Source organism: Oncorhynchus gorbuscha, linkage group LG08, assembly GCF_021184085.1.
Source record: "Oncorhynchus gorbuscha isolate QuinsamMale2020 ecotype Even-year linkage group LG08, OgorEven_v1.0, whole genome shotgun sequence".
Taxonomy (NCBI): domain Eukaryota; kingdom Metazoa; phylum Chordata; class Actinopteri; order Salmoniformes; family Salmonidae; genus Oncorhynchus; species Oncorhynchus gorbuscha.
The window spans coordinates 6,178,623-6,192,628 of NC_060180.1; the positions used below are offsets into that span (position 1 = coordinate 6,178,623).

Sequence of the window (14,006 nt, forward strand, 5' to 3'; positions counted from 1 at the left end):
GGCAGCCCCAAGAAAAAAACTTTGGGGGCACATGAGGAGATTGGCTGAGTCAGGTTGGAGACCGGAGCCAACTCCTCGTGCTTACCGTGTAGAGTGCGTTACTGGTCAGGCACCGTGTTATGCGGTGGAGCGCACGGTGTCTCCAGTGCGCTATTATAGCCCGGTGTGCTCTATTCCAGCTCCTCGCATTGGCTGGGCTAGAATGGGCATCCAGCCAGTAAGGATGGTGCCGGCTCAGCGCCCCTGGTTTCCAGTGAGTTGGGGTGGGAATTCTATGTTTTGGTTCTGTGCGTTATATTTCTAGGTGTTTGGCCTGGTATGGTTCCCAATCAGAGGCAGCTGTCAATCATTGTCTCTGATTGAGAACCATACTTAGGCAGCCTGTTTTCCCACTATAGGTTGTGGGTAGTTTTCCGTTTCAGTGTTTGTACCATACGGGGACTGTTTCGGTTTTAATTTATTCTCATTCTTTTGTATTTAGTGTTCAGTTAATTAAAGGAAATATGAACACGTACCACGCTGTGCTTTGGTCTACTCCTTCTTCCTCAGACGAACATCGTTACAGAACTACCCACCAAGAACGGACCAAGCAGCATGGTAACGAGAGGCAGCGATATCTGGAGAAATGGACATGGGAGGAGATATTGGACGGCAAGGGACCCTGGGCACAGGCTGGGGAATATCGCCGCCCCAAAGAAGAACTGGAGGCAGCTAAAGCTGAGCGGTGGCGATATGAGGTAAGGCAGCGCAAATGGCACGAGAGGCAGCCCCAAAAACGTTTTTGGGGTGCACACGGGGAGATTGGTGGAGTCAGACGATAGACCTGAGCCAACTCCCCGTGCTTACCGGAAGAAGCGTAGTACTGGTCAGGCACCGTGTTATGCGGAGAAGCGCACGGTGTCGCCAGTGCGCGCTCACAGCCTGGAGTGCTATAGGCCACCCTCCCGCAAGTGCCATGCGAAAGTGGGCATCCAGCCAGGGCGTGTTGTGCCAGCTCAGTGTGTTTGGTGTCCGGTACGCCGTTTCGGCCCAGGGTATCCTGCGCCAGCTCTGCGTGCTGTGTCTCCGGGGCGCTGGGAGTGTGCAGTTTGCCCTATGCCTGCGCTCCGCCCGTGCCGTGCGAATGTGTGCCTTGAGCCTAAGGGAGAGGTGCGAGTGGTATGCACCAGATCTCCAGTGCTCCCCCACAGCTCGGTTCAACCTGTGCCTGCACTCTGGATGGTCCGGGCTAAAGTGGTCATCCAGCCTGGAGGAGTGGTGCCAAGGCTGCGCACCAGAGCTCCAGTGCTCCCCCACAGCCCGGTCCATCCGGTGCCTCCTCCACACACCAGGCCTCCTGTAGGTCTCCCCAGCCTGGTGGGTCCTGGCAGCCCCAGGGACCAGGCTATCTCTCTGTCTCCTCCCTCCAGGGCCGCCCGTCTGTCCGGAGCTGCCAGGGCCGCCCGTCTGTCTGGAGCTGCCAGGGCCGCCCGTCTGTCCGGAGCTGCCAGGGCCGCCCGTCTGTCCGGAGCTGCCAGGGCCGCCCCGTCTGTCCGGAGCGGCCAGGGCCGCCCGTCTGTCCGGAGCTGCCAGGGCCCCCGGCCTGTCCGGAGCTGCCAGGGCCCCCGGCCTGTCCGGAGCTGCCAGGGGCCCCGGCCTGTCCGGTGCGGCCAGGGCCTCCGGCCTCTCCGGTGCTGCCAGGGTCCCCAGTCCAGGGTCGGCGGTGTGGGTCGCCGCTCCAAAGGCGCCACCTAAGTGGGCCAAGACTAAGTTTGAGTGGGGTCCACGTCCCGCGCCAGATCCAACACCGCGGACAGATGCCCACCCAGACCCTCCCCTATGAGTTTAGGTTTAGGAGTCCGCATCTTTGGGGGAGGGGGCGTACTCTCACGTCCTGACCTTAGTTCCTTTTTTATGTCTCTATTTTAGTTTGGTCAGGGCGTGAGTTGGGGTGGGCATTCTATGTTTTGGTTCTGTGTTATATTTCTAGGTGTTCGGCCTGGTATGGTTCCCAATCAGAGGCAGCTGTAAATCGTTGTCTCTGATTGAGAACCATACTTAGGGAGCCTCTATTCCCACTATGGGTTGTGGTTAGTTGTTTTCCGTTTCAGTGTTTGCACCATACGGGACTGTTTCGGGTTTAATTTCTTCGCTTGTTCTTTTGTATTTAGTGTGTTGTGGAAATTTCCTCTATTTACCTAATCATGGGAGCAAACCACACACACACGTCAGAATTAGTTATAAAAGTCCATCTTTAATTATATGAGCTCTTATCACAATCCTGTGACTCTCAGATGAATTCAGTGTCTCCTAGTGAATTTTCTTAGAGTCCTCTTACAATGCGACTGAGTTCCTTTTAATAGCAAAGACACACATAGTCAGACAGCATAGACATAATTCAGCGTTCAGCTTTGTCTCCTTTCCCAAACCCCAGAACCATAAACCAATTCCTCCATATCAACAGGCATATATCAAATTGTCATTTATATCCAACCCACTCTAAATACAAACTCCTGGACAAACTCACGGAGAGGAGGGTGAGGCTATATGTTAAGATAGAAACAACATAAGAGGGAGCATAGAAGGATTCCAGACACTGCAACCCTTCTTTCCCCACTAGGAAAGGTAGGGAGTAAAAGATATGTTTACACATGATGACACTTTGACCTCTTCCCCTCTCAGCGGCCCATGCAACTTAGTTTTGACATAGAACAGATAACTGCCAATGGCCACCACTATAGTACAACAAAATACATTCTTATGAGAAGTAACTTACACACATTTTGTCACGCCTTGGTCATAGTATTTTGTGTTTTTGTTAGATGTTTGGGTAGGCCAGGGTGTGACATGGGTTTATATGTTGTGTTTCGTATTGGGGTTTGTATTATTTGGGATCGCGGCTGATTAGGGGTGTGGTATAGGCTTGGCTGCCTGAGGCGATTCTCAATTAGAGTCAGGTGCTTTTCGTTGTCTCTGATTGGGAACCGTATTTAGGTAGCCTGAGTTCGCTTTGTATTTCGTGGGTGTTTGTTCCTAAGTCTGTGTTGTAGTCACCAGATAGGCTGTAATTAGTTTCACGTTCCGTTCTGTTGTTTTTGTAGTTAGTATCAGTTATTTCATGTACCGCGTTCTTTCATTAAAGGCATGAGTAACATACACGCTGCGCTTCGGTCCGACTCTTTTTCTTCAACAGACGAACGCCGTTACAGAAACACCCACCTCTCACGGACTGAGCAGCATGTAACTGGCAACGATGTTATGGACAGCAGAAGCATGGAGTATACGACGTGGGAAGAAATCGACAGGTGGGCGGCCGACCCAGAGAGAGTGCAGGAGCCCGCTTGGGATTTGCTTCAGCAGTGCAAAGAGGGCTATAGACGAATGGAGTCTAAAAGGAAAACACGGCGACGCAGAGCGAAAAACGAAAGTAACCCCCAAATATTTATTGGGGGAAAGCGCAGAGAGAGAATGGCTGAGTCAGGAGTCAGACCTGAGCCTACTCTCCCTGTTAATTGTGAGGAGCAGAAATATAAGGACTTCTGGTCTTGGGAGATGATATTAGACGGAAAAGGACCCTGGGCGCAGCCGGGAGAATATTGCCGTCCCAAGGAAGAAATAGATGCGGATAAAGCGGAGAGGCGTTGATATGAGGAGGCAGCACAGCGACGAGGTTGGAAGCCGGAAAAGCAGCCCCAAAAAATTATTGGGAAGGGGGCTAGAAGGGAGAATAGTTATGCCAGGTAGGAGACCTGCGCAAACTCCCTGTGCTCACTGTTGGGCTAGAGAGACCGGGCAGGCACCGTGTTACGCTATGGAGCGCACAGTGTTTCCAGTGCGGGTGCATAGCCAGGTGCGGCACATACCAGCCCTTCCTATTGGCCGGGCTAGAGTGGGCATCGAGCCAGGTAAGCTTGGGCAGGCTCGGTGCTTAAGAGCTCCAGTGCGCCTGCACGGTCTGGTCTATCCAGAGCCACCTCTACACACCAGTCCTCCGGTAGCAGCTCCCCGCACCAGGCTTCCTGTGCGTGTCCTCGATCCAGTACCACCAGTTCCAGCACCACGCACCAGGCCTCCAGTGCGCCTCGCCTGTTCAGCGCAGCCAGCGCTTTTCTCCTCTCCTGCGCTGTCGGAGTCTCCCGCTTGTTCAGCGCAGCCAGCGCTTTTCTCCTCTCCTGCGCTGCCGGTGTCTCCCGTCTGCCCAGCGCCGCCAGTGCCGCCAGTCTGCCCAGCTCCGCCAGTGCTCCCAGTCTGCCCAGCGCCGCCAGTGCTCCCAGTCTGCCCAGCACCGCCAGTGCTCCCAGTCTGCCCAGCGCCGCCAGTGCTCCCAGTCTGCCCAGCACCGCCAGTGCTCCCAGTCTGCCCAGCGCCGCCAGTGCTCCCAGATCTGCCAGACAACCAGTCTCTTTGGGATCTGCCAGACAACCAGTCTCTTTGGGATCTGCCAGACAACCAGTCTCTTCCAGATCTGCTAGACAACCAGTCTCTTCCAGATCTGCCAGACAACCAGTCTCTTCCAGATCTGCTTGTCAACCTGAATCTTCCAGTTCCGCCAGCCAGCCAGGATTTACCGGAGCCTACTACCTGCCTGAGCTTCATCTCAGTACTGGGCTTCATCTCAGTACTGGGCTTCCTCTCAGTACTGGGCTTCCCCTCAGTCCCAGGCTGCCCCTCAGTCCCGGGCTGCCCCTCAGTCCCGGGCTGCTTCTGTCCCGAGCTGCCCCTCTGTCCCGAGCTGCCCCTCTGTCCCGAGCTGCCCCTCTGTCCCGAGATGCCCCTCTGTCCCGAGATGCCCCTCTGTCCTGAGATGCCCCTCTGTCCTGAGATGCCCCTCTGTCCTGAGATGCCCCTCTGTCCTGAGATGCCCCTCTGTCACGAGCTGCTCCTCAGTTATGTGGGGATCTGGGTGAGGACTATTAGGCCATGGTCGGCGGAGAAGGTGGATTATCCCAGGACGCGAAGGGGAGGAAATAGGACATTAATGGATTGGGGTCCACGTCCCGAACCAGAACTGCCACCATGGACAGACGCCCACCCGGACCCTCCCTATGCTCTTGAGGTGCGTCCGGGAGTCCGCACCTTAGGGGGGGGGGTTCTGTCACGCCTTGATCATAGTATTTTGTGTTTTTGTTAGATGTTTGGGTAGGCCAGGGTGTGACATGGGTTTATATGTTGTGTTTCGTATTGGGGTTTGTATTATTTGGGATCGCGGCTGATTAGGGGTGTGGTATAGGCTTGGCTGCCTGAGGCGATTCTCAATTAGAGTCAGGTGCTTTTCGTTGTCTCTGATTGGGAACCGTATTTAGGTAGCCTGAGTTCGCTTTGTATTTCGTGGGTGTTTGTTCTTGTCTCTGTGTTGTAGTCACCAGATAGGCTGTAATTAGTTTCACGTTCCGTTCTGTTGTTTTTGTAGTTAGTATCAGTTATTTCATGTACCGCATTCTTTCATTAAAGTCATGAGTAACCTACACGCTGCGCTTTGGTCCGACTCTCTTTCTTCAACAGACGAATGCCGTTACACATTTGATGAATATTAAACATCTTACAAATGTTACCAACCAATTCTGATCCTTCCACGACAAGTGTTCAGTTAATTAAATCAAATATGAACACGTACCACGCTGTGCTTTGGTCTACTTCTTCCTCAGACAAACATTGTTACAGTATGAGCCTTTAAAATGCCTTATTCTTCTCTGATCCGATTTGGCCAGTGGGAAACGCTGATGGTGGCAAGCGTACCTGTCAAATATGGTGATTGGCTTAAACAATGCCTTCTCTACCTCCTATATCATCTTTTGTATCATGACATTCTTCTCTGGAATAAGCATAATCTCTATTGTACTCACTAAGTTAGTGACTGATTGTACTTTGTTTTCTATAGTGTTATATATCGTATAATACTTTAATATGTATTATTATAGTATCCCTCGAAAAACGGACATTAAACCGCAAGGGAATTGATCTTGGGTAAATTAGGTGTTAAATGTTTCACGTTTTAATGTCACATGCACAAGTACTGTGGAATGCCTTTCTTGCTAACTCAAAACCCAACAATGCAATAATCAATAACAATGTATTACTAGAAAAAAACACAAGAAATAATACAATAAAGTAAGTAAGCTTACTATATACAGGAAATGTTTTTTTAAAGTCAGTTCCAATACACGGGGATTTCATACATTATTCATGTGAAAAGGTTGACTGATTTAGTGCTATATTGCATGACTCAGGGATCTGTTATGTTAATAAATGCTGAAGGTTCTTTGAATATTCATCTTGTTCTTTTGTTCTATTCAGCTTGTTCTTTTGTTCTATTCAGCTTGTTCTTTGTTCTATTCAGCTTGTTCTTTGTTCTATTCAGCTTGTTCTTCGTTCTATTCAGCTTGTTCTTTTGTTCTATTCAGCTTGTTCTTTGTTCTATTCAGCTTGTTATTTGTTCTATTAAACTTGTTCTTTGTTCTATTCAACTTGTTCTTTGTTCTATTCAGCTTGTTGTTTTGTTCTATTCAACTTGTACTTTGTTCTATTCAGCTTGTTCTTTTGTTCTATTCATCTTGTTCTTTTGTTCTATTAAACTTGTTCTTTGTTCTATTCAACTTGTTCTTTGTTCTATTCAGCTTGTTCTTTGTTCTATTCATCTTGTTCTTTTGTTCTATTCATCTTGTTCTTTTGTTCTATTCATCTTGTTCTTTTGTTCTATTAAACTTGTTCTTTGTTCTATTCAACTTGTTCTTTGTTCTATTCAGCTTGTTCTTTGTTCTATTCATCTTGTTCTTTTGTTCTATTCAGCTTGTTCTTTGTTCTATTCAGCTTGTTCTTTGTTCTATTCATCTTGTTCTTTTGTTCTATTCAACTTGTACTTTGTTCTATTCAGCTTGTTGTTTTGTTCTATTCAACTTGTTCTTTGTTCTATTCAGCTTGTACTTTGTTCTATTCAACTTGTTCTTTGTTCTATTCAGCTTATACTTTTGTTCTATTCAACTTGTACTTTGTTCTATTCAACTTGTACTTTGTTCTATTCAACTTGTACTTTGTTCTATTCAACTTGTACTTTGTTCTATTCAGCTTGTACTTTGTTCTATTCAGCTTGTACTTTGTTCTATTCAGCTTGTTGTTTTGTTCTATTCAACTTGTACTTTTTTCTATTCAACTTGTACTTTGTTCTATTCAACTTGTACTTTGTTCTATTCAGCTTGTTGTTTTGTTCTATTCAACTTGTACTTTTTTCTATTCAGCTTGTTGTTTTGTTCTATTCAACTTGTACTTTGTTCTATTCAACTTGTACTTTGTTCTATTCAGCTTGTTGTTTTGTTCTATTCAACTTGTACTTTGTTCTATTCAGCTTGTTGTTTTGTTCTATTCAACTTGTACTTTGTTCTATTCAACTTGTACTTTTTTCTATTCAACTTGTACTTTGTTCTATTCAACTTGCACTTTGTTCTATTCAGCTTGTTGTTTTGTTCTATTCAACTTGTACTTTGTTCTATTCAGCTTGTTGTTTTGTTCTATTCAGCTTGTTGTTTTGTTCTATTCAACTTGCACTTTGTTCTATTCAACTTGTACTTTGTTCTATTCAACTTGCACTTTGTTCTATTCAGCTTGTTGTTTTGTTCTATTCAACTTGCACTTTGTTCTATTCAACTTGTACTTTGTTCTATTCAACTTGTACTTTGTTCTATTCAACTTGTACTTTGTTCTATTCAGCTTGTTGTTTTGTTCTATTCAACTTGCACTTTGTTCTATTCAACTTGTACTTTGTTCTATTCAACTTGTACTTTGTTCTATTCAGCTTGTTGTTTTGTTCTATTCAACTTGTACTTTTTTCTATTCAACTTGTACTTTGTTCTATTCAACTTGTACTTTGTTCTATTCAGCTTGTTGTTTTGTTCTATTCAACTTGTACTTTGTTCTATTCAACTTGTACTTTGTTCTATTCAACTTGTACTTTTTTCTATTCAACTTGTACTTTGTTCTATTCAACTTGCACTTTGTTCTATTCAGCTTGTACTTTGTTCTATTAAGCTTGTTCTTTGTTCTATTCAGCTTGTACTTTTGTTCTATTCAACTTGTTCTTTGTTCTATTCAGCTTGTACTTGTGTTCCATTCAGCTTGTACTTTGTTCTATTCAGCTTGTTCTTTTGTTCTATTCAGATTGTTCTTTTGTTCTATTCAGCTTGTTCTATTCAGCTTGTTCTTTTGTTCTATTCAGCTTGTTCTATTCAGCTTGTTCTTTTGTTCTATTCAGCTTGTTCTATTCAGCTTGTTCTTTTGTTCTATTCAGCTTGTTCTATTCAGCTTGTTCTTTTGTTCTATTCAGCTTGTTCTATTCAGCTTGTTCTTTTGTTCTATTCAGCTTGTTCTTTTGTTCTATTCAGCTTGTTCTATTCAGCTTGTTCTTTTGTTCTATTCAGCTTGTTCTATTCAGCTTGTTCTTTTGTTCTATTCAGCTTGTTCTATTCAGCTTGTTCTTTTGTTCTATTCAGCTTGTTCTATTCAGCTTGTTCTTTTGTTCTATTCAGCTTGTTCTTTTGTTCTATTCAGCTTGTTCTATTCAGCTTGTTCTTTTGTTCTATTCAGCTTGTTCTATTCAGCTTGTTCTTTTGTTCTATTAAACTTGTTCTTTGTTCTATTCAACTTGTTCTTTGTTCTATTCAGCTTGTACTTTGTTCTATTAAGCTTGTTCTTTGTTCTATTCAGCTTGTACTTTGTTCTATTAAGCTTGTTCTTTGTTCTATTCAGCTTGTACTTTTGTTCTATTCAACTTGTTCTTTGTTCTATTCAGCTTGTACTTGTGTTCCATTCAGCTTGCACTTTGTTCTATTCAGCTTGTTCTTTGTTCTATTAAACTTGTTCTTTGTTCTATTCAACTTGTTCTTTGTTCTATTCAGCTTGTACTTTGTTCTATTAAGCTTGTTCTTTGTTCTATTCAGCTTGTACTTTTGTTCTATTCAACTTGTTCTTTGTTCTATTCAGCTTGTTCTTTTGTTCTATTCAGCTTGTTCTTTTGTTCTATTCAGCTTGTTCTATTCAGCTTGTTCTTTTGTTCTATTCAGCTTGTTCTATTCAGCTTGTTCTATTCAGCTTGTTCTTTTGTTCTATTCAGCTTGTTCTTTTGTTCTATTCAGCTTGTTCTATTCAGCTTGTTCTATTCAGCTTGTTCTTTTGTTCTATTCAGCTTGTTCTTTTGTTCTACATTTAACTCTTAAAATGTCTTAGTACTGCTTCTTACTTTATCATATTCCATTGGGCCATCCATTGGGCCATCCATTGGGACATCCATTGGGACATCCATTGTCATTTGACACTAGTTGCTAGTTAAAATGTCACATGTATAACCTGTTGCATATTTTTTTTCTTAAGTTCCTTATTTTATGTGACCTGTAGGTATGGAGTTGTGTTCACATATTACTGAATCAGCCTGAACAACACTGGGTTTAGCATGAACATCTATTTCACACAGTTCATATATGTTGCCATGGAGATGCCTGGAAAGATTGCAGTCTATCACTTCTTGAACAAGATTGGCCGAAAGGTTGTGACACTGCTTTTGTCTGGAGCCTGTGTCTTCAACATATTTGCTCCTCAAGGTATTTGTTGGTTCCTAAAATATATTGTTAGCAAATAATGTAGTATTCGACTTTGCAACAATGCGCTACACGTGTTAAGATTTTACTTCACTTTACGTTTCTACTTACTTACTTGCAAACCTTTGTTCCTTGTGGAACTTAGGCCATCGACACAGTTTGTTTTCTCTTTCTGCACTTGCATTTTGAGCCCTGTGTGTTACTTGTCAGTTGTTAACATGAATGACTGATTCTAAGGCTTTCATATCTTCACTCAGGTACCGTGCATTTGGAAAGTATTCAGACCCCTTTTTCCACATTCTGTTACCTTACAACCTTATTCTAAAGTGGATAAATAATTGTTTTTCCACATCAATCTACACAATACCTCATAATGACAAATGTATAAAAAAACAAATACCTTATTTACATAAGTATTCAGACCCTTTGCTATGAGAATTGAAATCGAGCTCAGGTGCATCCTGTTTCCATTGATCATCCTTGAGATGTTTCTACAACTTGATTAGAGTCCACCTTTAAATTGATTGGACATGATTTGGAAAGGCACGCACCTGTCTATGTAAGGTCACACCTTATATAAAACCAAGCCATGAGGTCAAAGGAATTTTCCGTGGAGCTCTGAGACACGATTGTGTTGAGGCATAGCTCTGGGGAAGGGTACCAACACATTTCTGCAGCATTGAAGGACACCAAGAACACAGTGGCCTCCATCATTCTTAAATGGAAGAAGTTTGGAACCACCAAGACTCTTCCTTGAGCCGTCCGCCCGGCAAAACTCAGCAATCAGGGGAGAAGGGCCTTGGTCAGGGAGGTGACCATGAACCCAATGGTCACTCTGACAGAGCTCCAGAGTTCCTCTGGAGATGGGAGAACCTTCCAGAAAGACAACCAGCACTCCACCAATCTGGCCTTTATGGTAGAGTGACCAAACGGAAGCCACTCCTCAGTAAAAGGCTCATGACAGCCCTCTTGGAGTTTGAGAAAAAGGCACCTAAAGGACTCTCAAACCATGAGAAACAAGATTATCTGGTCTGATGAAACCAAGATTGAACTCTATGGCCTGAATGCCAAGCGTCACGTCTGGAGAAAACCGGGCACCACTCATCACTTGGTCAAAACCATCCACACGGTGAAACATGGTGGTGGCAACATCGTGCTGTGGAGATGTTTTTCAGCGACAGGGACTGGAAGACTAGTCAGGATCGAGAGAAAGATGAATAGAGAAAAGTGCAGAGAGATCCTTGATGAAAACCTGTTACAGAGCGCTCAAGACCTCAGACTGGGGCGAAGGTTCACCTTCCAATAGGACAACGACACTAAGCACACAGCCAAGACAACGCAGGAGTGGCTTTGGGACAAGTCTCTGTATGTCCTTGGGTGGCCCGGCCAGAGCCCGGACTTGAAATCAATATAACATCTCTGAAGAGACCTGAAAATAGCTGTGCAGTGACGCTCCCCAAACAACCTGACAAAGCTTGAGAGGATTTGCAGAGAAGAATGGGAGAAACTCTCAAAATACAGTTGTACCAAGCTTGAAGCGTCATACCCAAGACGACTCGAGGCTGTAATCACTGGCAAAGGTGCTTCAACAAAGTACTGAGTAAAGGGTATGAATACTTATTTAAATGGAATATTTCAGTTTTTTATTTTTAGTACATTTGCAAACATAAAAAAAAACTGTTTTTGCTTTGTCATTATGGGGTATTGTGTGTAGATTAATGAGGGGGGAAAAACATTTATTCCATTTTAAAATAAGGCTGTAACGTAACAAAATGTGGAAAAAGTGAAGGTGTCTGAATACTTCCGAATGCACTCATGGGTCTTTTTGGGAAAAGCCTGTCAAACTGTAACATCTGCTTCCAACTCACACTCTCAAACATGTAGATCCCCTGAATGTATAATTCTGCCTGCCCCTGGACCCAGCTACCTGCCTCCTCCTGTGGTCCTTTACAAAGAAACATCTGCTGCACCCTGTGCTGAAAACTAGCTCTGTCTCCCATCGTATGCATTACAGAAGCGTCCTTCACAATAATGTTCCTTTATACCACTGAGCTCTCAGTAGTTTAGTGAGTGACCAATAAACTACTATATCACATTTGTTCACTTAATGTAATGAGTCCTTCGGTGTATTCAGTGAGGTGAAACGTCATTCACAATGTTGCAGATAGAAATGTAACAAGACTATCAACTCTTTTCTAAAGAATACATTTATATCTGAATGTTTTGTAACGTTGTTTGTTGCCCTCCTGAGACGGACCCCTTTTGGGTTATGATGTTCATAGAAACAGAGACCTAATATCGAGACTTGGTCATTGGGTTGCTCTTTATAGTGGCCTCTTTATAACACATATTGTTGACAAGAAGTTTCAAAGTACGTCATGCTGCTACATAATGTGTTTTTTTCCCCCTCACATATCTCTCCTCTTGCACCTTAAATAACTTGTTAGTTTGGTCCCTCATGCAGAGCGGCGTTGACAACATCTCGTTTGTGGGTCGACTGGGCGTGTCCATCGCTCCCTCTCGTCACACTATTAGACGATATTTGGGAGGTCCTTCCTGCTGTAATATATAGCTTGGTGATTGTTGGTACCAGACTAGTGGCTTTGCTCCTCCCAGAAACACTCAATGTTCGCTTGCCAGAGTTCATAGAGGACATAAGGTCACCAAGGTAGAGGAGGAATTGTATTTGCTAACACTGTATTTAAAGCCTCCAGCTATATTATTGATTGATTGATTTTATTATGATTTATTGATTGATGATTTTACAGCCCATATGGCTTATAGGACAATATTCATCAAGTACCTAAATTGTACATTTATGATGCAGTTATATGATGCATTGTAAGACTTGTCATGAGCCTGGTTATAAGACATTATAAAGGCTCATACATGCTTATAGCAAGATATACTTTTTTTTACCAAGTTGCATTAAATAATGGTATTTAATCCAGTATTAAATCAGTATTCATAATTGGACAAATGGTCATCTAACATCTAATTGCACCTTTTCTCATTTGCAGAGCGAAACTGAATGGAGAAAGTGCCATTCCATGGAATCACTTCTGATGAAAACAGAAATGGAACAGTTGAAGTTGTATGAATCCACACAGAGGTTCTATTAAATTACAAAGGGATTCTATAATTCTATGCGAATCTATGTCACTCAGAGAAACAGTAGTTTTAAAGCAAGATCATGAAATATGAACATAGAGCAGAATATCTAGGCAGAAGATAATCGATGGACCAAAGCATAGATGCACTAGGGCCCTACTAACGTAACCAAAACAACCAAAAAATAACAATATAATCATTTAAGTAACACACTTGACAAAAGTTCTTGTTAATCTGGTTATTACACAGTGAAAGAGCACTGTAAAATTAATTGTAGTCTGTTTTTCTCACACGGTCATCAATTAATCTCCTGTTTTGTTCTTCATAAATACTGGTGTTGGTATGTCTTCCTGTGGGGCTTGGCAATAAACCCATGTTCTATAGATCTGTTTCCTCTACTGAGTTACCCTAAGGGTTAGGGTTTGTTCCTTCCTCTTAAACCACTTTCACGAGTTGGAACTTGTGTTTTCCATCAGATAAATACCTTTATTGTTGTCACGTTTTATCAAGGTGGGTGGAATCAGGTGCAGAGAGCAGGTTTCAGATATTTGACAGTTTATTCTCCGGCGCACAAAAAACATGGTCAACCCAACACACAGGGTGAATAATCCAACACAGGATCAAAAATAGACCAGAGAATAAAACACACCGCCGAGCACCGCCCGAACAGGCAGGAGAGCCAACTTCGGCGGAAGTCGTGACAATTGTGGTGGCATGTTCAATAGAACATATTATGTAAAACACTGTAAAGCATTTCAGTATATCTAGCCTTCGTCTCGTTTCAGTATATCTGGCCTTCGTCTCATTTAGCCTTCGTCTCGTTTAGCTTTCATCTCGTTTCAGTATATCTAGCCTTCGTCTCATTTTAGTATATCTAGCCTTAGTCTCGTTTAGCCTTCATCTCGTTTCAGTATATTTAGCCTTCGTCTCGTTTCAGTATATCTAGCCTTCGTCTCGTTTCTGTCATGCAGGTGAAAGAGGACCCAAAAGCGACTTGGCGAAAACAGAGTCTTTAATCCAGTAAAGTAAATACAATCAAAAAACACAACTTTCACTCGAAATGACGAGGACAAACTGGTGACTCGATCTTGAACAGCAGGTGAACAGCAGGTTGCCTCGGGAAGGCACTTGAACCAAACAGACTCAGACACCTGCTCACCACGCAGCATCTGAGGAAAACACGACACGACAGGGCGATACACAAACACAGCACGGTGAATTCTAGACAAGGAACCGACAGGGCAGAAACGAATAACAAGGAGAGAAATAGGGACTCTAATCAGGGAAAAGGATCGGGAACAGGTGTGGGAAGACTAAATGATGATTAGGGGAATA

At 43.6% G+C, this 14,006-nt stretch overlaps 1 pseudogene; it reads left to right on the forward strand.

Moving 5' to 3' along the window:
- The first annotated feature begins 5,981 nt into the window (after positions 1–5,981).
- On the forward strand, positions 5,982–12,660 carry LOC124042243 (annotated as a pseudogene).
- The last annotated feature ends 1,346 nt before the right edge of the window (positions 12,661–14,006 follow it).